We start from the raw sequence: 21,955 nt of genomic DNA on the forward strand, positions 1-21,955 counted from the left end.
CTTGCTGAGTAACTCCCTTATCTACATAATGCTACATTAGGGTTTTTAAAATTTTAAATCTTAGTTTTCATATTTAGTGTTTGATGAGGGGGATAATGATTTTATTTTTCCCCACTGTGTAGTTTTGGGAATTGAAACCTACTAAGGAATTAATTTTTGGCCAGTCTTTTCTTTTTCTTTTGTAGGCTAATAACAGTGTGGAGGAAGATGTTTCAGTGAGTGAAATTGCACTTGGAGGAAATAAACTTCTTTTCCTCCTCTTTCATGGCTGCAATCCAAATTAGGGAGCTCCATGTCTTCCGATTTAAAATTGATGAGAGGATCCTGTTATGAATTGTCTTTATTTTGACCCCAATAAGACAGCAGACCTAAGTTCTTGGAGCACGGGCAAGAAGAAACACTAAGGTTTTCCCTTCTGTGCTCCTTCTCATATATCACAATGGCTGCCTTTTTGTTCCTTTGAAAATGTCCTTTACGTGAAAATATTATAATTCCAGAATATCCTACTTGATGCTCTAGTTAGAACACGTCGATCCACATACATTTCATGGTTCCTCTGTGATGTAGCAGTTAGACTGATGGAGTAGGATCTGGGACACCCAGGCTCAAGTCTCTGCTCTGCCATAGAAGCTCACTGGGAGCCCTTGATCCAGTTACTCTTTCTCAGCCTAACCGGTATTACAGGGTTGTTGTGAGGTTAAAGGAGAGGAGATATAAGCCATTTTGTGTCCCCATTGGGATACAAAGCCAGGATATAAATATCTAAATATATGAAATAAAGTTCACTAAATTCCCCCTCTTACGTTTGAAAATGGTAATTATAATAATTTGTTGAATTTTTATTTTATTTTTCTCATTTAGGAGGCTAAACATAGAACAAGAAATCAATTATTTCCCCATGTTTGGGTAAGTTGTTTATTTATACCCACAAGCCTTATTAAAAGAACATTCTGTTGTGCAAATGGATATGGTCTGTCTGCCAAGAAGCCTGGATTATCTTAAAATTGATCTAGAACAAATATTCAGAGCCAAGTGCCTGAAACAGCAGGTTTGATGTCCTGAATGATACTACCCAAGATGTCTGTAGTACACATGCCTGCAGATTTACCACACTAATATAAAATCTGTCATCAGGATCATCCTGAAAAATTGTGCTCTTGTATTTGTTAATGTATGTGTGCAGCCCTCATCAGCTTTACTGCTATGTACTAAAAGCTCCCTCCCCTTTCCTCATGGCTACAATGTCCCTTTGTTAATGTTTCTAAAAAATAGAGAAGGAAATAAACAGATGAAACAAAGGCTGATGGCTGGTATCAGCCTTTTCTGCAAAAGAAGAGAGACTTATTGCATTTCAATGCTACCATGATATTTATTTCTTTTTATAATAATTCTGTTTTGGTCATGGACTCTCCTGAACATCCCACATGCTCCCAAATCAGTTGACTCCCTATGCCTATCAAATCAGAAGCTGTCCCTATCCACTGGCTGCGTTGCCTAAGTCTCGCCTCCAATATTCTAAACAGTTTGCTGTTCCTCTTCCCCCAATAGCCAGTTGGAACACAGAGGTTATTTGCATATACGGCCTCTAACATTCTAAACAGTTTGCTGTTTCTGTTAGGAGTCATTGAATGTGTGAAGTAAAATACATATCCCAATCTTCCCTTAAACGGTCACTGGAGCTGCCAAAATACATATCCCAATCTTCCCTTAAATGGTCACTGGAGTTGCCAATCTCCCTGTGGGGCCTGGAGATCTCCCAGAAATCACTGTGTTACCCAGCCACAACACACTATTTCCCCTACAGAAAATTTCCTAGCTATTACAATGGCTGCTTTGGGCAGTGGACTGTATGGCATTATAGCCTGCTGAGGTCCCTCCGCACCCCAAGCTCTGCCCTTCCCAGGCTTTACCCCTCAAATCTATAGGTCTCGCCCTCCCCTTAGTATTGCCAGCCTCCAGGCAGCACCTGGAGATCTCCAAGTTCAGTTCTCCTGGAGAAAATGGCTGCTTTGGGCAATGGACTCTATGGAATTATATCCTGCTGAGGTCCCTCTGTACCCCAAACCCTGCCCCCCCAGGCTATACTACTCAAATCTACAGGTATTTTTCAACCCAGAGTTGGCAACCATGTAACTGGCTATGGAACCGCATTCCAAACCTTGGAACCCAGAAGACATGGCATAGGCGGAGGTGCTTTTTTACCTTAGCTGCCACTGCATAACCCCAAAATGAACATAAGTCAGGGGTGGAGGGAACCATACCTGTTAGCATGAGGCTGTCCTCCCATGCTACCCACTTGGGGCAGCAAAATGACTTGAGACAGCCCTGCCTTATAGCTAAGCAGAAGGAAATAAACATGGCTTTCCTGCCTCTATTTTCCCCATCCCTCTGCCCTCCCAACAGCCACAGTTGGGACACTCACCTGGAGCTTCCTTCTAGAGCTCATTGTATTTCTTCCCACAACAGGCCTTACTCCTAGTTTATTTATAAGTTCAATTTATATACTGCCCTAACAAAACTTAATATGTTTAGATCAATATTAAGTCAAATGATGTTATCTTGAGGTTGGATGATAACAAATGATGTGTTAATGATATAATGAAATTTGTAAGAAGGGGGAGAAGCATTGCGGGAAGCCATTGGAGGGAGGGGAGGAAGGGAATGAGGTAAACAATGGACTGAATGATTTAATCTTATATGTTATGTTCCTAAGAAAATAAAAATTTGTTTACCAAAAAAAAAGAAGTTAAAAATAAAATTTATATTAAAAAAAAAAATTATATACTGCCCTTCTCTGACAAGGCTCAGGGTGGTTGACAACAAAATACAATATAAAACTGAAAATAAAACAGTCAAGTTAAAATTAAGAACATTAAAAACATTTTAAAAATTAGAAAAGATTATATGGCACCAAAATGAATACAGTATGCATTACTGTCCTGCAAGCGGGAAAAGGCAAAGGGGGGGAGGGGAGGGAGTACCAGATAAGATGGTACCCATTGCTATCCTAAGCCAAAAGCTTGGCAGAACATCTCTGCCTTATATGCCCTGCATGAACTGCATAAGGTTCCACAGGGCACGGATGTTATTTGGCAGACAGTTCCACCAGGTAGGAGCCAGAGCTGAAAAAGCCCACGCTCTGGTCGAAGCTAGCTGGACATCTTTAGGGCTGGGATTCACCAGCTGACTATTTCCAGCTGAGTGTAGAGCTCTTTGGGGGACATACCAGAGGAGGCAGTCCTGAAGATATGTAGGTCCCAGTCCGCTCAAGTCCTTAACGGTCAGAATCAAAACCTATATTGTTAGAGATGATAAGGATCTATACTATTTGTAAAGCATTCACACACCATTTTAGGACAGAGACTACAAAAATATCACAGGTTACATGTTCAGGGCAGATAGACTTGCCCAAAAGATTAGCTATCCTTGACTACAAGGCTTCCCTTGAAAATAATATTGTAGCTAATAGAAGGATTTGCCCCAAACACATTCTTTAGGCAGCAATCATACAGAGACAGGAAGATTCTAAAAACATTCTAAATTGACTGTTCATTTAAATGTGAATGTGTTCTAAATTACTATAGCTATGGTCATCAATTAACATTATGATAAGGTTCAGGCACTGGAGACCTTTGGCCCAAATCCAGTAGTAGTGGTACCTTTTTGTTCTCCAGCTACCAACCAAGGGGTATGAAAGGAGAAATGGACCCTTTTATAGGGATTGAAAAGGCTTATGGAATCATGTTTTTCTGTAATGGAGAGAAACTCAGGTTAAGAGACCTACAGTTTATACTTATGCCAGCCTGAGACTTGGCACCCAATTGTGGACCATGTTTAGGACTAGATCTAAAATAGCATCACAAAAATTCTATTCTGTCTTAAGTACAGGCTATAAGGAAGCTGATGGGACATGCTGAGCGAAGAAACCATTTAAAGTAACTCTTGCCAATAGAACACATAGATTTGTATGAAACTTTGCTTTAATTACAAGGAAGGTCTACAATGTACTAGCTAAAGCAGAGTCCACAGATTCTATTCCTGGCTTTGCAAAGAGAGGAAGATGACCCATACAGATGTCAAGCTTCCTCCAAACAGCAGAAACGCATAAGAGTCGTGTGTGTATCAGTCATTCTCTTTGCTTAATCCTCCCCTGTTATGTCTAGGTCAGCTATGGAAAAGGACATTTTTAATCGAGCTTTAAATAAGTTTTCAATTTAGGTTTCACTTTTGACTAGTTCAATACAATGTATGTGGGCTTACTATATAGAAATCAGAGGGGTGGGTGATACTTGTGGACACTTCTGCACTAGCATAGCTAGTGGATAATAATGGCTAGCCTTCCTAAAAGGTAAAGGTTCCCCTTGCTCAAAAGCCAGTCGAATCCGACCCTAGGAGGTGGTGCTCATCTCTGTTTCCAAGCCGAAGAGCCAGTGCTGTCCGAAGACATCTCCGTGGTCATGTGGCCGGCATGGAGATACCCAGAATAATATCCTATTATAGAAAACTAAATACAGGCATAAATTACCCCTTTTATAAAAATCCCCCAATGCAAATATTAACTGAAATAGCAGAAGTATGTTCACACATCCCACCTACTATAGAGAGCCAGGAAGTGACAAAAGTCCTCACCCAAATTCATATAATTGTACGTCAGAAGGAAGAACTTTTCCTGTAGGCTGCATTTTAACAAACTTGATAGAAGTGGAATTTTGTGAGTTGCAGAGAGCCACATTCATAATTACCACTGACCAAAAAAATCAACATTGTACTTCCTTCCCTAGCATGAGGCATGAGCTTCAGGGAGTCTTATGGCTTTTCCATTCCTTTCGTGGCAGCTGGTTCAATGTGGGAACCAACTGTCAACTATAGTTCCTGCTATTTAGGGGATTTGCCCACATTCCTGAAACACAGGGTGGATGCCACCTTGAGGAATGATGCTCAGAAAAGCCACGTGGCTTCCAAGCCACTGAGTATCACTGCTTTATATATACTGTTTACATCAAGATTGTGAGGCCTGTCACTGTGTGTTCTATGCAGCACCTAGCACACTTTTTAACCAGCAGATTATTAAATGTTCCATTATCTTTAAAAATAATGGAGAGTGAATTAATAAACTGTGACCCCCCCCATGAAATCCAGAAAATTAAATATATTATCTAGTTGGCACAAAGTTACCTGTATGAGAAGAAGCTTCTAAAATTATTTATATTTAATCATATTCCATGTAGCTTGTATGTAGCAGTCCTGAATAAATTCAGCAATTCAGTCAAATTAGTAAGGCATAACAATAGGAGTGGAAGAAAGAGAGGAAAGGAGGAAGAAGGAAAGAAAGAAGAAAGAATAGAGGTGAGGAGTTGTGTGTCAACTTCAGAATATGACAAAAGGTGAGAGGCAGTGGCAACCACTTCTTCTTTGAGTATAAACTGCCTTGCAGTGTAGTCCTAAACACACTTACACCCTTCTAGCGCCATTGACTTCAATAGTCTTAAAAGGGTGTGACTGTACTTAGGAGTGCACTGTTGGGTAGGGTCTTCTTGTCTTTTTATACTTGTTTAATAAACTTTGCAAAGCATGATATACAAACGTCTGTTCTGCTTAATCTTTTCTAGCTGAATTTAAGTGGAAGTGGATTTAAATCCCTTTCTACAGTGGCTTTCTCAGCATAGTGAGTAGTTCTTGCACAGAACTTTGTCACATAAAATCAGAAGATTTTTCTCACATGCCATAAGGGAGAGGCATGAACTGGGGAAATGAGGTTTGTTTTGATTTGTTGTTTGTGGCATGCTCAGTTCATAAGCCATGAACTGTCACGAATTTTTAAGAGCTAAATAAATTGGTTTAGTTTGTGAGGGTCATGATGTGGTAGAATGGCTCCCTGACACTCTAGAGACACTAAATTCATGGGGGATCTTCAGCTGACTTTCCTCTACCTGGCATCCAAGTTTGGTGAGGATTGGATTTACAGGGTCCAAGTTACAGCCCCCCAAAGAAGGTGCCCCCACCTTCCATTGATTTCAATGAATGGGGTAAAACAGCTTAAAAGGTAAGGGCAACAGAAGCCCAGCAGAACAGAATCAAAGTCCCAGAGAATCTCTGCACTAGAAATTGAAGGGGGCATTTTTGCAAGCCCAGCAGAACCAGTACAATGTACAGAGTGCCCAGGAGTACCAGTGCAATCACAGAGTGTCCAGTAGAACCCAGTGCCAATGTGACAATGCCAGCTTAACAGAACTGATGCCAAGCACAGAATCACAATCCAAACAAGGGGAGTTAGATGTCCAGGAGAACCAGTGCAATGTACCATTGCCCAGTAGAACCCAGTGCCAATGTGGCAATGCCAGCTCAATCACAATCCAAGCAAGGGGGACATTTTTGCAAGTCCAGCATAACCAGTACAATGTGCAGAGTGCCCAACAAGTACCAGTACAATCATAGAGTGCCCAGCAGAACCCAGTGCCACTGTGGCAATGTCAGCTCAATCACAATCCAAGCTAGGGGGGCATTTTTGCAAGCCCAGCAGAACCAATACAATGTACAAAGTGCCCAGCAGTACCAGTACAATCACAGAATGCACAGCAGAACCCAGTGCCACTGACATTGCAAGCTTAAAAGCACAGAGTCACAAGGGGGGGTGGGATTTTGCAAGCTATGAGGGGGAAAATGATAATTGAACACAAAGAAACAGAGGGAAAGGGGGGGGACCCTCTTGAAACTGACATGACTAGTTTAAAACTGACAAAAGTCTTTCCCAAGGCTGGAGAATTCCACCCCTCCTGTTGCTTTGAAGTTTGGAAAATGTTTGGTTTGAGCAGAGACAGTCTGTCTGGAAGTGTATCCATTCATGAACCACCACAAACCACCACAAACTGCTTGAAAGTTCGTGGAAAGTCCGTACTGGTTGACTTGCCAAGAACTTCAGTTCACAAATCATGAACTGGCCAAAATTCATCCCAACTTTCATTTGTAAGCTGGTTCATGTCCATCCCCACTGCAAAGCATTCCCTCCCACATTATGCTAGGAGCTACAGAGAATGCAAAGGGATGGGGTGCCTACTGAGCATGTTTACAGTCTATATCAGGCAGAAAGCACAGAGAACTGATCTAGGTGGCAGAATGGCAGAGAGGGGGAAGATAGGGCTTCAGGTTAGGGATGCCAGCCTCCAGGTGGGACCTGGGGATGCCCTGGAATTACAGCTCATCTCCAGACTACAGAGATCAGTTCTCCTGGAGATAGTGGATGCTTTGGAGGGTGGACTTTATGGCATTGTACCCCACTCAGATCCCTGTCCTCCCCAGGATCCACTCCCAAGTATCCAGACGTTTTTCAACCTGGATCTGGCACCCTTACCTCCTCCCCACTGCCACCAGTAGTCAGGGGGACCTGGCAACCATAGTTGAGCTTGCACTTTTTAGGGTGGCATTTTGGCCCCACTGTCATTTATTGGCATGGTCTCAAAAAGTGCTGATATAGATTGTTTCCTATATTTTATTATTTGGTCCATCTTTGCTTCCAGTGGGAAGCAGGATTCCCCCCCTTGCTTCCACACACAGCATTATGGTGCTTTCATGCACCTTTCAACTTTCCCCCAGCTTTCCTGTGAACTTTTCTAAACCTGTTTTACTACAGTCTTTTAGGAATTGTTTCAGCAAAGCTGGAGTAGACATCCTATGGACAGAAAAAACAGATCTTTTCTGGTCCCACCCACGTTGGCACAATTTTCCCTGCCTCTGTCCCCTCCAGTGCCACCTCCTACACACATCACTGGGGAACTCATTTTTTTTTTTTAAAAAATTGACAAATCACTATAGCAGTTAATCAATTACTGATTAACTCTCTCCCCCACCAAAAAGAAAGCTCCCTGATACCAAGGGTGGGGAAATGGCTGGCACAGGGATTTGGGGCAGGGAAAATGTGGGGCAACCTACCACATGGAAGCCTCGTTGCTGTTCTGCCGAATCGATGGCTACAGCTGCAGTGGGGAAGGTTCTGAAAATCATCACTTTGTGGATGACTTAAGCTTTAATTCAGTTCACAACAAAGAGGATGTCCAGAATGCTTTTAGTGGAACCAACATAGCATCTTAAAAAGTATCTTAAAAACTTAATAACTGTCTCCTCCCATACTATCCAGTCCACCACTCAAGATTTGCCTCTCAAGCTCTGTTCTCTGTGACTCCACCTTTAGAGGTGAGTTGGGTGGTGACTAGAGACAGGGCATTTTTGTAGAAGCACCTCTCCTGGAATGCCCTCCTCCTTGAGGTTCACCTGACACCTACTTCATGTTTTTTAAGACACCAGGCCAAATCTTTTTACCTGGTTCTAAATTAGGGGTTTTATCTTATCAGCTTTTTAATGGTCTGCTCCATTTTATGGACAGTTTTTATGCAGTGTTTTTACATTGTGAGCTGCCTTGAGCAGGTAATACTAATAATAATCATATGGCAGTGTGTGTTGTATAGCCAGAAGATCTGAAGACTGTCTGGCAGCCAAAGTTCTAACTCTTCTTAGGTCCCGTTCACACGCGGCTATTTGGTCCGGGAGCGGGACAGTTCGGGGCCGGATCAAACCGGCGTGATCACACCACCACATCTGGGAAGCGTCTTGCTTCCGTGGCCGAACTGTCCCTTTCCCGGGATAAGCCGCGCCAAACTAAACCACCTATCTAGGTGGTTTAAAGGGAAGCGGCGCGGCAACCGGGGCGTTTGATCGCCGCCGCTTCCCTGCGCCGGCTCAACCCCGGCCCGGATCCGAACTGCGCATGCATACTTGTTGGTGGGCTGAAAGAGCTCTGAGAGCTGAGGCTGACTCAGGGTCACCCAGCTGGCTTCATGTGGAGGAGTGGAGAACTGAACCCAGTTCTCCAGATAAGAGTCCTACTGCTCTTAACCACTACACCAAACTGGCTCCCTGCCTTGAGCAGGACTCTGAAGAGATGGCATAGAACAGGGATGGCCAAACTGTGGCTCGGAAGCCACATGTGGCTCTTTCACACATAATATGCGGCTCCTGCTAGAGTGGCTGGAGAAGCAAAGGGGAGGCATGCCTCTCCAATTGGTCTTCCCTTCCTCAGCCAGTGCAGAGAAAGAAAGCAACTAAATGCATTCTCAAAGCACACACCCCCCCCGGCTAGCTTGGAGAAGGCATTTGTCTCTTTAAATTCCTTCTCTAAATCAAGCTAACCAGCATGGGGACAGGGGGGGCTTGGAGGACGCATTTAAAGTTAAAGTTGCTTTCTTTCCACTTCTCCTTCCCTCCCCGATCTATTTTCCTTCCTTCCTTCCTTCCTTCCTTCCTTCCTTCCTTCCTTCCTTCCTTCCTTCCTTCCTTCTCTCTTTCTCCCCATCTAAAGTTATCAATTTAATATTAATAAAATTTGCATATTTTTCAATAAAAATGTGTGTGTAATATTTGTTCATGTCTTGCGACTCTCAAACATCTGATGTTTATTCTATGTGGCTCTTACGTTAAGCAAGTTTGGCCACCCCTGGCATAGAAACATTCTAAACAAACAGACATTTCACTGTAGTCTATATATTTTTCATGTATTGGCTCAGAGGTGACATCTACATGTTATTTTTGTGAAATTTTTCATCTTACTGCCTTCCTTTAGAGGTTGCTTTACATTAACTGCATGAATCTATTTGTAAAACACTTTACCAGCAACATGTTATCTAGGCATATTTCTTCCACTTGATATCCCTGAGGAGGATGAGTACATACAATGTTAAGAAGGGCTATATTAGAACAGCTATGCAACCAGTAGCCATAATCTCATGTGAGGAAAGAGAGTTGATCACTATTAGTTGATGGCAGCCAAAGTTGCTTTTGGGGTGGGGGAGTAAGCCAAATCAAGATGAGAATCTAATTTGAATTAAAAGCATATCCTATATATACAATTCCCTTATGTATTGGCCATTTCCAGATCTCTCATTGGCTGTGCAGTGCGCTCCATCAGCCACTGGCCCATCAACTGCCACTCAAGAGTACTCACATGCCACTGGCTGGGTGCTGAGTCTGCACCTCTCCCCCGCCCACTGCCAGTTTGGCCACTTTCCTGTCAGAATAAACTGCAAAAACGGCTGTATTTCCTGCTTGGCTTCACCATGTGTGGCTGGCTACTGAGGTGGGCCAGCAGCTGTCAAACCATTCTCTTCAACCTCCTGCTGTGCGGCTGACTTTCCCCTAGGGTTGCCAGTCTCCAGGTGGGACTTGAAGATCTCCCACTGTTACAATTGATCTTCAGATGACAGAGATCAGTTCCCCTGGAGAAAATAGCTGTTTTGGAGGGTAGACCCTATGGCATTATACCCTCCTGAGTCCTTCTCCTCCCCAACACTGCCCTCCACAGGATCCACCCCCCAAATCTCCAGGTATTGCCCTACTCAGAGCTGGTAACCCTACTTTCCTCTCAGTGCCTGTTGCTAGGCAACCAAGCTTGTTTCTGTCAGTAAATGGTGGGGGGGGGGAGAAGACCCTTTCCACACCTATTTTGGCCTTTGGGAGAAAACTCATTGGGGGTAGTCCTGACTAAGGTCGCCAGCTCCAGGTTGGGAAATTTTGTGGTGGAGTCTACGGAAGCCAGAGTTTAGGGAGGGGAGCAGCCTCAGCTGAACAGAATGCCATAGAGACCACCCTACAAAACAGTTATTTTCTCCAAGGGGAGAGAGAGATCTGTTGTCTGGAGTTCAGTTGTGATACCAGGTGATACCATAGTCAGTGTGGTGTAGCAGTTAGCACTTCAGAGCAGGGTCTGCCAAACCCAGGTTCTTGCTGTGGAAGCTGAGTGGGTGATTTTGGACCAGTCACAGGCTTTCCATCTAACCTACCTCACAAGGTTGTTGTGCAAATCAAAAGGGGGAGAGGAGAATGATGTAAGCTGCTTTGGTCCCCATTGCAGAGAAAGACTACATGTTCTCCAGGGAAACAATAGTTGCCAATCTCCAGGTGATGGCTGGAGACCACTCAGAATTACAACTGCTCTCCAGATGGCAGAGTGGACTCTTTGTGCTTACACTATGCTGAAATGGCCCCCCTATGACAGCCAGTATGATGTAGCAGTGAGGGCTTTAGAGCATGGTAGAGGCTGCAGGTATTGGGGGGGGGAGATGGAAAGCTGAAGTCGGAGGGGCAAATAAAGGTAGGTTGATGATTGGCTGGGAAGGAGATAGGCTTGCCAACTTCAGGTTGAAATATTCCTGGAAATTTGAGGGATGGAGCCTGGAGAGGGTGAGGTTTGAGGAGGAGTGGGACCTCAGACAAGTACAGTGCTGTAGACTCCACCCTCCAAACCAGCCATTTCCTCATGGGGAACCATTGTTGCCAATCTCCAGGTGAGGGCTGGAGATCACACAGAACTACAACTGCTCCCCAGATAGCAGAGATCAGTTCCCCTGGAGAAAACAGTAATCTCTGTGTCATTATACCCTGCTGAGGTCACCACAGCAAACTGACACTGAGTGCCCAAGGCCAGGGCACCCACCCAGAGCCTCTTTCTAGAACTCATTGTATTTATTTCCACAATGGGCCTTATTCCTAGTGGAGACATATTTCAGAGTAAGTGATTTACTCCATTTTGTTTAGATCAATAATAGGGTTAAATGAGACCCAAGAAATGCCTCAATACAACCTGGTATTTTTGGCCACTGTGTGACAGAGTGTTGGACTGGATGGGTCATTGGCCTGATCCAACATTGGCTTCTCTTATGTTCTTATGTTCTAAATCAAATCCAGACACTCAGTGCTGGCAACATGATTTGCTGCCCGATTGTTGTCTCTGTAGCATGGGTGTGTTACTCATTATTTTGCTCAACATAACATAATAAAGATGAACTGGAGTCAATGGATCTCCAGTGCTAAAAGTACATCTCGCAATATTCAAAAATTTGTACAATAGTCTCTTCCCACACTCAGCCAGTATACAACTGATCTCGAACAGATTAGCTGCACTCCAAAGTGCACTTATGAGGGAAGCACTTGCTTCTGAGTAAACATGCTTAGAATCATGTTATGTGTTGTTTATTTTAACTTTCACAAAAGTTTGGTTCATGCAAAACTTATCTTTCTCCCCTTAAAACTAGCAATTTCCCCCCAAGAACCTCAGTAAAGAATAAAACAGAATAGTTAGTAGCACTTAGGGTAGATAGGAAGGAAGGAAAATGAATTCAAAGGAAGTAGGTAAGATTTTAAAAGGGTAATAATTTAAATTAGCTCTACCAGTGATTTCCTGCCTTGAACAAAGGTAAAATAGGCAGACCCATCTAAGGATGAAAATATTTTGTAGTTGGAAATCAACCACTCAGTTCAACCTTTAAAGCCCTATATGGTCAGAGGCCTGCCTACTTGAGAGACCGCCTTTCCCCATATGTGCCCCAGAGAGCACTGCGGTCAGGCTCACAACACCGCCTGACTCTCCCTGGTCCTATCACCAGAGCCAGGGCTTTCTCAGTGGTGGCTCCACACTGGTTGTAACGATATGAGCTTATGTTTGTATTCCCGTGGGACTTCTTACAGTTCCACAGGGCCTGTAAAACGAAGCTCTTCCACCAGGCTTTTGATTAGGAGTGCCTGATGAGTGTGCCACTGATGAATGTGCCCTAGAACATCTTCTGGCCCGGGATCCTGCTGGATGCTACTTTTACCACTGGGTTGACTTGGAACATCGTTATCATCTGACTTTGTTGGATGCTATCCCTACCATTGGGCCGACTTGAATACCACCATCATTTGTTGTTTTTATCTATTGATTGTGTTAACTGGGATGTTGTTTTTAACAGTCTTAATTTTGGATTGTTTTATGATATTTGGATCTTGTTAGCCGCCTTGAGCTAGCATGTCTGGCAAGGCGGGATAGAAATAGAAACAATTAATAAATAAATAACTCAGTGGTCTTCAACCCAGGGTTGGAACCCTCAGGTGGGTTGCAGAACCCCACCTGCTAGGATGCAAGGTCCTACAGACATGGCATTTTTGCTGTGTTTTGGAATGATCTGCCACTAGTGTGCTGGCCTGGAGAGCAAGGGTACCCCCCCACACACACTGAGAGGACCAGTAGACTAGTGAGATGAAATCATACAGACATAGCATAGGTAGGTTCAGAGACCCCCTCCTCACAATAGCTTGGCTTGCCTCCTTTGTCTTCTCCAAGCCTGTCCTGTTCCCATGCCTCCACCTGCCAGTTCTTTGGTGCTCTATGCATGCTTTCCATAGAGCCCCTGTCCCTTCACGACATTGGTTCTTCCTCTTCCTATAGCATCACTCTGATGTCATGTGATTTCTTTATCACATTGGCAGCTCTGTGGGTTCAGTTGGGTCCCTGGACATTAAAGTTGGGTCCCAGGTTTGGAAAAGTTGAAGCCCAGAAATATGTTAAAATGAACAAGGCTGGCAAAAGAAGTCTGGTTGGTCTTCTTTTATTTAATAGAGAGGCCACCATCAGCTGTACATATACCAAAATAACTATATAGTAAAGAAATGAAAAGTGGAATGCTCCATCCCTTGATTTTGAGACCTTTGAAATGGAAAGCTCGACTCAGCCTGCAGATGTAATTACCTATGAATGTGAGTTTTAATTTTATGCTCAATTTCTACATAAATGGTTTGTTTAAATAAATGAATGGCTTTTGGTTTGTTTCCTCCAAGCCATTTGTGTACTTCAAAACCAGGAGACATGATTCCATGGTGAGGGATAATAAATTCAAGAAATGTGTTTATATTTACAATCTGTCTGTATGTTTACATGTTTACAGTTCTGAAGCTTGACCTCCCCAACTACTACAATCAGCCTGACGAAAACATTTGAACATTCCCAGGTATTTTGAAATTGCTAGAACCTCTGGGCAAAGACGTGCCTCCCTGCACCTACTATAAAAGAAGGTTGTGATTATTTCTTCATCATAAAAAAGACTGAGTAGGCAGAACTACCTAAAGATTAGTCTCTTTCAAAGGGTAATTTTAACAGTTTGTTAAACAGTGCTGTAGTCCAGGCAGTGCAGAAATGAGCAAGACTTGCCAAAGAAGACTTGACCCCTCTCTTCTACACTCTAACTTTGAAACTTATACTGTAAAGTATCAAAGCCTCCTGCAGGGTTCCACCACAAGGGACCCTGAAAGATGAGCACTTGAAGTATCACTGTTTGCATATATACCACAAGGGACTGGGGAGGGCTCCCCAAATTATCACAGCTAGTCTTCTGCACAGCTTGTTTTCTTGGTATAAGTTTATTAGCACTCAGGGTTTGCAGATGGAAGCCAAGTAGATGCAATAAGCTTGAGCAACAACTAGCATCTGGGGCAGCTAGTTGTCAGAGAGGGAAGAAGAAAGGAACAACATTTTTGGAGAATTTGAATGTTCTTTGCATTCTTCAAACTACAGCAAAACACTGTTTAGTCAGAGTCCTGGCCCCCCCGACTATTCCAAGAAAGTAATACGTTGACACAGACAATCTCAGATTGAGCTGAATAGTTACTGAAAAGCATAAACATATCTTTAAAATGATTTGTCCTCATACAGTCAAAAGAAAACACTGTATCATGATCCATCTGCATAAGGACAAATGGAAAAACTTTAATTTTTGTGGAGTGAAACCATGGGGCCTCAAGCCAATCAAAGGAAGTTTGTGTATTTAATGTCCTCTGTATAATCGAGAGCGTATCATTTTTCAGATTCCCTGGCAAAACATACCTTAACAGGCTTCACTGGCTTTTTTTGGTTAAAATCTCCTCATTAAAATAAAAAACAACAACAGCAAACATTGATGAAAAACAATGGAACTGTCTTTGGAACATAACGGAGTATAACCATCCGTTACTCTCTTTTAAGTGCAAGTGCCCTCATAGATTGGCAGAGTGGTGGGCTTCTGGGGTCTACTGACATGCATTATAGGGTTGTTGTAAGAATTGCTGAGATAATATGTGTACAACATAATGCCAAACATAATGTTTGGATAGAGTTTCAGAGAACAGCCACATTGGACTGCAGTAGAACAGCGAGATTTGAGTAGCACCTTAGAGGCGAACAAGATTTACGGGGTATGAGCTTCCTTTGTCAGATACACCAAGACCTATAATTTTCAGTGCTAATGAAGGCTGTCACTTTGTTAACTATCAGTAGTGCTTGCTTACAATGTTAGCATTTCAAAAATACATACTACTGTTAATAAAGCCTGTCATACTGCTCTGCCAATCACTTCTTAGTCCCTCTTTCTTATCTTCTTCCTGCTGCGGTTCCTTCCTGTTGAGCCTGTGAGAAAAGCCCTTCCCAGCATTGTTTTGAGAACGGCGCGCTTCCCACCGTAACAGATGCATACAGTGGTCACCCGATCTTTGGATGTTTCCACAAGGTGCCCAGAGAAACAGCCATGCTGTGAAAGCAACAGCAAGTGGGGTGGAAGCAGGCAAGGATGATGTCTGCATTCCCTGTCACTGTGCAGCTTATTTCTGTGCCTGCCCACTTGTGGCCCAGGCAGCCCTGGTAAACCGAGAAGAAGAAAAAGCCCAGTGAAGGCTGCAAAGGGGGGCAGGATGCAAAGCTGAGCTTTGTCATTTTTAAGGCAGAACCCAGCTCCTCTCTTCTTCCCAGACTGCAATCTCCACACAGAAACTGCTGTCATCCCACCCTTCCTCCTATAAACACAGAAGGTTTTTCTTTCTTCTGGCTCAAAGGTAAAAGGCCCAGGAACCCAACAATCATGCTTAGGAAGAACATGATGTTATGTAGACCTTCTCCAAACTGCAGGGGCACACTGCATTTCACATGGGGAGATGTGGAAGCAACTTTTATTTGCCAGCTGGCTTTTTAGAAGCAAGTTAGTTTAGCTGCAAATAATACTTTTTTTCTAATTAGGCCTAGACTGTAAGATGGCCCCTTACTGTGCTATGGCAGATATGACCACCTAGATCATACTACAAAACCATCAAAACCAGACTACTGTAATGGACTGTACATCGGCCTCCCCAGAAAGTAATCTTGGAAACTCCAGTTGGTGCAGAATGCTGTGGCTCTACTATTATCGGGAGCTAGACGGAGCATGCATATTAATCCAATTCTGCAGACACTCTATTGGCTGCCCATTAGTTACCAGGCTCAATATAAGGTCCTGGCTATCACATACAAAGTCCTTCAAGGCCTTGGTCCCTCATATCTGTGGGACTGCCTCTCCCCCTGATGACCTGCCAATGACAGCTTCGCTCATCTGAGCAGGCCTTCTGCAGGTGGGCAAAATCAACAACTAGCAGTACATGTGCCTTCTCCATTTTGCCCCCCCCCCCAACCTTACTGAATGGCCTACCTCAAGGCATAAATTACTCAGTTTCAACACAGAGACATAAAGGCACAAAATTGAACCCATACCCTTGCCTAGTCTGTTTGCGGAAGATGTCTCCCCCTTGTGATTTCAAACACTTTTGAGAATTGCCTTATGATACAGGGAAAAGTGTAAGAAATGTAACATTTATCTTTCAGAGAAGCTTAATAAACTTCAGAATCAGTTTCTGGAACTTGCTGTACACAGAACTTCACTCAATAACCCTTCTTCAGTTAACTCTCGCATTCTTTTAACCTTTGTCTTTTCATGTTTTCCCAAGGGTGCAGATGTTTTTTAAAAAAGTAATATGTGATGGAACCTTCAATCCTTGACTCCCCTCCAAAGTACAGCTCTTTTATTAATTGTTAAATTATAGCTGAATATTGTAGTGCTATGGTAATTGAGAGTGAAGTTCAAGTGCAGGGCAATAGCTAGAACCATACTTCACACTCATCTCCCCCACCCCCCCAGGCCTTGGGCTGGCAAAGCAACATCACATTGATACAATACAGTACTGACAGCAATAAGGCTCAGATCCAGACCTTCATGTGTTAGATGAAATGGGAATGTAATGGAAATGAAGAGGCCAGGATTTAAACTGCATCAACAAGGTTTCACTATTACTATTTACATATTATTCTGCCAGCAGTTAATGAGCACCACCTTTGGGGACTCAGAGCTACATTACTCATAACCCCTCTAGCTTTGCTTCTCTCCTTCCATGTGGCAGGAATTCAAAAGGGTGGGGCTGCCTTTCCAATGGAAATATCTGATAAAGTCCTATGCCTTCCCCCTCCCAGGCCCTTTTCCCTTTTCCACATGGCCCCAGACAGGATATGGGTGTGGGGTCTGCAGTCACCGAAGAAGCAAAGAAATGGGCAAAGAGAATGTGGGTGGACACAGGATATTAGGATCATGGCAGGTTAAACCATGACATCACCCTGTTAGGCAGCAAACACCCTCACCGAATCAACACTCAACCTTGCTCAGACACAATTGATAAAGCTCTTCCCCCCCCCTTTTACTTTGGCCCATAAACTGATACCTCATTGGCTTATTTTTCAGCCAATAGATAACATATCATACGGACATCTGGGTTTTGTCATCTCTACAAACTCTGGAATCAGACATAATTTGGGAATAGTTGGTTGAATAATGTTAGGATATCATTGTTTACCATTGGAATATACCTCAGCTCAGGCAATGTGGCTATAATATTTTTTATTAACTATGTAATCTATAATGATTAACAAATGTATTAGTTTTGTTCTACTATGCATTTTGATAGAACTGAATGCATGCAAAGTCCAGTATGAACAGATCTTGGGGGAGAGCCCAGATATCTTTCACAAGCAGCTGTGCTAGATAAAGGGGAACTCTAGATATTGTGCTAGATAAAGGAGAATTGCTGAAATTGTCCCGCTTACACAGGATGAAGTGCCTTCTGCAAATGGCAAAGGAGGTTAGGATCTAAGTCTTTAACTATATTTACATTTAGTATCCCACTTGTATAACTTGTACAGAATTTCATGCTCAAATTATTTAAACATTATACTAATTATACCATTCTCTCTTGTTTTAATGAGCACCACCTTATTTATTGAATGATAGCAATGTAGTCCTAAGCAGAATTATACTTTTCTAAGTCTATTGAAGTCAATGGGGTATAGTAGTGTATGATGTATAGAAGCATGTAACTCTGTTTAGGATTGAAATAGAAGGCACCGTCAGAAATATATCATGACCTGAAGAGGATCTGTTAAGTTTGTGCATGTGTGTGTGTGATATAAAATAGTTATTTTCAGTAACATAGTGGATGCCAAACAATACTTAGGTGATCATTACATTTTTTCCTCCAACATTTTTATTCGGAAGGGTTCCCTACAGTGGTGAGCATTTGTGCAGTTTGATGTTGAAACATCTGGACTGAAATGCTGAAATTCCAGACCATCTAAAGCATCAGATTTCCTGTACAGGGAGTACTGTAAAACTCCATGTGTATGGAACTTTATGAGATTATCAAGCACATGGCAATCAACATGTGATTTATATTATTTGGATGCTTTTTCCTGCACTGAAATGATTTCCACCTAGAAGGTATTTTGTGTTAAAAAGGAATGCATTTCACATTAGGCAGAAGCAAACATGTGCAGTAGTCATTCTCAACTCCCTGGCATATACAAGAAATAATACACACATATGCAAATACCTCTTTCATGAATGCAGACTTTACATTTTTTACATGTGCACATAGAAGTTTACATTGTTAACATTTGCTATTTTGTGAGGTGATTTCATAAATATTATTCATTTTGTTTTCTTTTTCATCGCTTCTCTAAGATGCTTTGGCAATACAGGACTCTTCAACATGCATACAAATGGAAGAGTATGGTGCATGTGAAGTGGTATGCATTTTCAAATATGTGAGGCCATGCTTAGAACTTTTGCTTGAAACTGGGGGGGGACCAACAGGAGCTGGAGGCTTCTGATCTGAGATGATTCATCCCTAAGGGATGATGGGTTAACTGGTCTAGATAACTGACTATAGGGGTAGACTTTACAGGGAGAATATGTCAGGGAATTACAGGAATTTAAGGAGTGCAAAGCAGAAGAAAAGGAAAAAGAATGCTTGGAAAAGGAAGGATGTGAATACTAGACACCTCCAGGGTAAGATGGGAAAGCTGAGTTGGTGTTAAATGAAAATATGGATATAGCTCCATTGTAGAAACCTGGAATGGTGGGGAAAATCAGTGGAATACAGCCAGGGCTATTTTTGGGCAGGAACCCACAGGAACAGAGTTCCAGCTGGCTTCCAAGTTGGCCACACCCAACAGGAATGCATTAGCGTAATAGGCCACACCCAACATCAGAAACTCATTAGGATTGGCTACATTAGGGGTGTGTGGCCTAACATACAAAGGAGTTCCTGCTACAAAAAAGCCCTGGGTTTGGACAACAAACAAGGTAAACAGAATAAGAAGCAAAGGTGGGTGTGGCTGGATGACCACACTTCTGGTAACATGGGGGTGTGGCTTAATATGCCAATGAGCTGTGCTGTCAGGGGTGTAGCCTAATATGCTAATGAGTTACTGTTGTTGGGTGTGGCCTATTATGCTAATGAGTTCCTGCTGGGCTTTTTCTACAAAAAAAAGCCCTGAATACAGCTATCTCTGAATATAAAGTACATAGGAAGGACAGGGAGCCTGTATCAGGGATAGTAAGGCTAAGTCTATATGTCATAGAGGGCATATAATACAACAAACATAATTGTATTAGTGAAAATGTCAGGCTTAAAAGGTAGTGTCATGCTGAGGACATACAATTGGCTATCTGACCAAAACTCTGAGGATGATCTTGAAATAGGAAAGAAATAACGGAGGCAACCGGAGGAGAAAGTTGCATAATAATGGTTGTCTTCACCTAGTTCCATATTGACTAATTAAATGTTTGTTTAGTTCATGGGAAAGAGACAAAATTCCTAGATACCATAAAGGCCAGTTGGTCATGGAGCCTGCCAAAAGGTGGGTGACTCTGAGCTTGGCCCAGCACCTGGTATGAGATTTATTATTTATTATTTATATTTATTTATTTATTATTCACATTTTTATCCCGCCCTCCCCGGAGGCTCAGTGTTCCTGTCCTGTTGTCACACCAGGCAGGAACACTGATCATAGTTATGCCCAGTTTACCACTTAGGTGAAAGGAAGGTTCCCCTCAAAGTCCAAAACAACCACACTTGATTCAAAACAGATCAAAATGGGAGGATTAGTTAATGTACAATTTTCATTTGCACTTTAGTATTTACCACAACAAACATCAGTTTAGGTATGGTAAACCCAATGCAACTGATGCTGCAGAAGAGAAGGGAAAATTCTGTCAGGAATTAAGTAAAAGAAAGTGGACTTTAAAACACAGGGGGGAAAGACACCCTTATCTTCAGCCACATACTTGTCCTCAAAGAAAAAAATTGAATTTGGCCTTCAGCAGCTCAATTTCCTTGAGGAAAATAGATTTTGTTACATGAGATGGCTCTTTATTGCTTCAAGAAACCTGAAGCCTCCTCTAGGTTCCTACAAGCAGACTGATGAACAGCTAACAGAATCTATCTTCAGCTGAATCTGTATTTTTTTATTTTTAGGGTCAAACCAGATGAGAGATCTGTCATCAGATCCTCTATATTTTAAAATGCTAATAGAAGATAAGCTGATTGTCATTAACCCCCACGCTTGCCCATCTTTTTTTCTTTGAGGACAACAAATTCTATGGGGAGGGGAGGCTGACTGTGATTGGCAGAATGACTTGGATGAGAGAACATTATACCCTTTCCCCACTACATGGCCTGGATCCACTTCAGGGCTCCATGGAGCTCGCATTAGCATTTTGCAAAAAAGTGAGAGCATCAAATCAGAGATAACCCAGTGTCTTACCTAGTTTGACTCTGTGTTGAACTATTTGTTTACATTTGTATCTTGCCTTTCTTCACCAGGGCATTCAAGGCAATGCATATTAGGTTTTCCAGAATATTTCTTGTCCAGGTACTGATCAGATGAAGACCTACTTCATTTTAGCAAGGTTGCTATATCATGTGCTAGGAACTCTACTCACTAAGCAAATAGTGTTGGTGAACTAGATGCTGGGGGTATTTATGACTCTTGTAGTATCTTCAATGATGTAGTAATCTTTGCTAGGTGATGAAGGTTTTTAGGCCTGGGAGTAACTCCCATGATAAATTAGTCAATTAGAACACAAACCAGGCAATTATTTACTCAGTTTTTTATTTCTGTAGTTGGGGGACATTTGGTAGAGTGACTTGGACATTCCCCCAAATGTGGAAATGCAGCCTTACTGATGAGGAGAATCTAGAAAGTTTAGCTATGAAATGCAGTGGGCTTGCATTCTGCCACTGTGTTAGCTGTGTGATAGCACTTCTCATGTGCACATTTCTAGGCAATAGGCCAAAGAAGTCAAACGTATTAGAGAAGGAGCCAAGTCACACAGGTGTAAAACAACCTCCTTGAGAACAGTTGCCAGGTATTAAGAGGAGCCAAAACCCAAAACCCATTGTGCAACTTGTTTTGGTATGAAAAGCACTTGTTGGAGTGCCTCTCTAACTGTGGATTCAGTCCAGCTCTAGCCACACATAGCAGTTAGTAGCCCTGGATGTGCATTCCAATCTACAGCAAAAGAGACATTCAGGCTTTACAATGAACATCATGAAGCAGATGGAAATGTGCATCCAGAATTCCAAATTAGTATCTCCTTCTACACTGTCCCCACAAACATAAGAAAGCTTCCACGTGTGGACTGCACTTACCCATTGAGGGAACTTGGGTGGACTGAAGCATAAATTGTGGATTTCTTTTTAGGTAATCACCTAAAACTGGAGAACTGGTTACTTTTCCAGTTAAATAGTACATCTCAGAGAGGTCTAGTTACATTCAATATAGTTCTTGCAGATATTGCAGAAATAGTAATTCCATAAAATACGGGGAAAATAGAAAATAATGGTATGAAGTCAATCAGGAGACTATTTTCACACATGGCACTAAAAGTGCATGGAAGTCTTTCTTATACTGCATATGCTATATCTATTTGTTCTAGATGTTGCTGGATGACAAGAAGAAATATAAAATGTACATTGTAGTCTTCACATT

General features: G+C 42.4%; 1 protein-coding gene across 1 annotated transcript in view; it reads right to left on the minus strand.

The window, feature by feature from the left end:
• CD34 (CD34 molecule) overlaps positions 1-21,955 on the minus strand; it is a 59,869-nt gene that overhangs the window by 35,947 nt on the left and 1,967 nt on the right. The window lies entirely within an intron of this gene.

Source organism: Gekko japonicus, unplaced genomic scaffold, assembly GCF_001447785.1.
Source record: "Gekko japonicus isolate JY-2015 unplaced genomic scaffold, Gekko_japonicus_V1.1 scaffold1802, whole genome shotgun sequence".
In the NCBI taxonomy this organism is placed as follows: Eukaryota; Metazoa; Chordata; class Lepidosauria; order Squamata; family Gekkonidae; genus Gekko; species Gekko japonicus.